This window comes from Schistocerca nitens, chromosome 1, assembly GCF_023898315.1.
Source record: "Schistocerca nitens isolate TAMUIC-IGC-003100 chromosome 1, iqSchNite1.1, whole genome shotgun sequence".
Classification (NCBI taxonomy): Eukaryota; Metazoa; Arthropoda; class Insecta; order Orthoptera; family Acrididae; genus Schistocerca; species Schistocerca nitens.
Genome location: NC_064614.1, coordinates 684,158,112 through 684,162,179, shown reverse-complemented (window position 1 = coordinate 684,162,179; position 4,068 = coordinate 684,158,112). Strand labels below are relative to the sequence as shown.

The window sequence follows — 4,068 nt, the reverse complement described above, 5'->3', positions numbered from 1 at the left end:
GACCAAGTGCAACAGTCATGGAACTCCATCCCAGAAACTTACAGCCCGCATCTGTACAACTCAATGCATGCACGTTTGCATGCATGCATTCAACATGCTAGCGGTTACGCCAGTTATTAATTTGCATTAGCTTATCTCACGCTTACATTAACTTGTTATCTTACAATGATAATCACTTAAATATGTTACCTAGACAAAAGTATTACCGAAATTTCATTACTCTACATGAATTATTTTTCTGTATTGCAACTTTTTTCGTCAGTTTAGACGATAAGAAGATTTCAGTACCAACTTCCTAATATTGTAGAAGACCCGTTAGGCATTACGTCGAATCATAACCGACAACTATCACTATTGGTATAAAACTAAACTAAACTCCTCCCGAACAGGCCATGAAGGCCCAATGGTACCGACCGGCCGCCGTGACATCCTCAGCCCATAGGCGTCACTGGACGTGGATACAGAGGGGCATGTGGTCAGCACACCGCTCTCCCAGCCGTATGTCAGTTCCCGAGACGGGAGCTGCTACTTCTCAATCAAGTAGCTCCTCAGTTTGCCTCACAAGGGCTGATAGCACCCTTCTTGCCAACAGCGCTCGGCACACCGGATGGTCACCTATCCAAGTGCTAGCCCAGCCCGACAGCGCTTGACTTCAGTGATCTGACGGGAACCGGTGTTACCACTGCGGCAAGGCTGTTCGCATTACTATTGGTATAGAACCTGTAAATTAAGAAATAGATATTAATTGTATAGAAATGGACAGACATTTTAGAAAATACTGTCCACGTAGCTGAAAACAACTTGCTACTAAACAAAAGAGGTGAAAACTATCGCACTAAAGAAGTACTGCAAACTAAAAGTGAACTTATGATGTCACGGAGTCTTCCAAAGTCTGCTATTGTTAACGATGGCCCCTGCGATGAATGATAGAAGGTAAAAACAACAAATCGGTCCTATACAAATAGCCAACACATTCTTAGAAATATAATTTCTTTCGGTAATAAATGTAGCTCACACAGTATTCGGGAATCCCGAAATATTTCTGACAACGGATACCTCGTGAATGTAGATGTACTGGGAACTAATAGCCAAATAAGCATGACAACCAATGAACTCAATACATTCATTTCAAAATGGTTCAAATGGCTCTAAACACTATGGGATTTAACATCTGATGTCACCAGTCTCCTAGACTTAGAACTACTTAAAACTTAGTAACCTAAGGACATCACACACACCCGTGCCCGAGGCAGGATTCGGACCTGCAACCGTAGCAGCCGCGTGGTTCCGGACTGAAGCGCCTAGAACCGCTCACAGTGGCCGGCAGAAAATGTTCAGTAACCTGTACGTTGTCCTTAGCCAACGATAATACTCGTTCACAAACAACGTCAACTGATATTTTATTCCATTAAGTTTCCCAAATATCGAGAAAAATCAGTCATGGAATTAGGTGAAGTGAAACAAATACCTAAATATCTTGAAATACGATACAGATCAACTAGAGCAATATATTACGGTACCATCACTTTCATGTTAGCATTTGTTTCCTGCGAGAATATAAAAGACCTATCTAAAAAGTATCTGGCCTTTGGCCAGAAAAAATATTTCGAATCCTCTTCAAAGTAGGCCCCTTGCGCTCACACATACTTAGCCCACCAATCCTTCTACTCTCGGAAACACCTCTAGAAGTCTTCTTCTGGAAGAGTGTTCAGCTCCGTCGTCGTGTTCCGCATTATCTTATCTCTACTTTGAAAACGGGATCCTTTCATTTGCGTCTTCTATTTGGAAACAACCAGAAGTCGCAAGGAGCCATGTCTGGAGAGTAGGGAGTTTGGCGAACGGCTGTAATTCCATATTTGGCAAGAAATTTTGGATCAAGTTGGATGAGTGTGCGGGAGCGTTGTCGTGATGCAGTTGCCACTTTTTCGCCGTCCACATGTCTGGTCTTTTGCGCCAAGCTGCGTCACGGAGTCGCCGGAAAACATCTTGTCACTGTTTGTACTTCCAGTGCGTATTCGCGATGCACAATTCCACGGGCATCAAAGAAGACACCGAGCGAGGTGGCGCAGTGGTTAGCACACTGGACTCGCATTCGGGAGGACGACGGTTCAATACCGCGTCCGGCCATCCTGATTTAGATTTTCCGTGGTTTCCCTAAATCGCTCCAGGCAAATTCCGGGATGGTTACTTTGAAAGGGCACGGCCGACTTCCTTCCCCGTCCTTCCCTAATCCGATGATACCGATGATCAAAGAAGATAGTCAGCATCACTTTGATTTTACTTCGAACCTGCCGCCCTTTCTTCGGCCTTGGAGACTCGGGGTGCTTCCATCGCGACGACTGTCCTTTTGTTTCTGGGTCGTACCCATACACCCATGCCTTATCTCCACTTATCACAGTGTTCAGAAACCCAGGATCAGTGTTGGGTGTCCAGAAGGTCCTGTGCAACGTCAAAACGGAGGTCTTTTAGTTCCGGCGACAACAACTCGGCACTCGGTGCATGTTCAAATCATCAAGCAAAATTGCATGTGCAGAATCTTTACTCCTCTTGGACAATCTCCCACACGGTCAATCGATGATCTGAGATCACCAAATTTTGCACCCTCTCAACAACAGCTGCACTCTGAGCAGTTTGGGGCCTGCCAGAACGCTGGTCACTCTCCGCTGATGTGCGGCCATTTTTAAATCAGTTGAACGACTGCTTAGTTTGCGTTACACACATCGCATCTTCTCCAAATACCTGCTGAATCTTATTACGAATTGTTTCGCTCTGAAAATCACCAAGCTTTTGCCAAAATTTGATGCAGTATCTTTGCTCAACACGTTCAGTCATCTTGAGAGAATCGGTAATCCGACGAACACTTTGTGTAGCACCTCACTCAGCGACCGACATGCAGCGACTGACGCGCTGGAAGGCGGGGACAAAATTCACGTACGCGCGAAAAGGTCTCTTCCTTTACTGTGTACAGTGGCGCCGCGCTATCGTCTCTGTTTTGCGCGGGAAAGTCATAGGTCGGATCTTTTTAGACCGACCTCGTATACCTAACACAGTCCTCGGGCTAAACTACAAGTAACTCTTTCAGCAGATGTAGTTTCTTGGTTTTCAAACAGTTGAATTTATGTAAAGTAGATTTCTGGCTATGCTACAGATCAGTCTGTTACCACAGCCAGTTTCTTTGCTTTCTAATTTATGTAATTCGCCAACTCACAACCGAACTGTTGGCTTCCAATCTAATCGGTTAGGCTACAGTTTATAATGGCAGGATACTGCAGTAGCGGAAAATATACAAACTGCCGTGCACACAACGAGAATAATTCGTGAGAGCCTGTCATCAATACCAAAATTGCGTATTTCATACAAATAACTTCAGATCAGACTGTCACAGATCAAAAATTTCTAGAGTTTTGAGAGATCCTATAATAATTACTTCAACAAAAAAAGCGCCAAATTGCCATGTTCAGCGGTAACAGAAACGCCAATACGGAGCAAAACTAGAAAATTAATAACGGGCCGTCCATAAAAGAAACGAACAATTCATAGGAGTCTCACTGCAAACAACATACCACAGTTAGAAATAAATCATTAGTAATATTTAATGATACAAACTGCTAGATATAACAATGACACAACGAAAATACGATACAACAGCGCAAACTGAAGAGAAGGCCGTATAGGCAACGCAAGTATTCCGTGTGCGTCCGCCATCACAAGTAAAATTACCCAGTTGATACCAATTAACTAGTATAAGCCTGTCACCACTACAACTAATCCGTAGTTTAGACGTATTCATTAATTTCTGTTTCCACAAAAAAAATCAGTTAAGTGGTACACATTAGCTACAGAAATTCCCAGAAGGAACCTTTATTTATATTATAAACTCCAGGATTCGGGCAAACCACTATACCTAGAAGTAACGCGAGTAATACGTGTCTATCGGCTAACAGCTCTTCCGCTACACAGAATTCGGTGTGACGTACAGCAGCCACTGCGCCACTGGTAAAAGCCGACGACACATGTAGAACACTCTTCTAGGCCCTTTACGTCGTAGGTTAACGGCATTTGTGGAGC

At 43.9% G+C, this 4,068-nt stretch overlaps 1 pseudogene; it reads right to left on the bottom strand.

Annotated features, from left to right (window-relative positions):
• Nucleotides 1-583: 583 nt before the first annotated feature.
• On the bottom strand, nucleotides 584-701 carry LOC126203137 (5S ribosomal RNA; annotated as a pseudogene).
• Nucleotides 702-4,068: the final 3,367 nt, after the last annotated feature.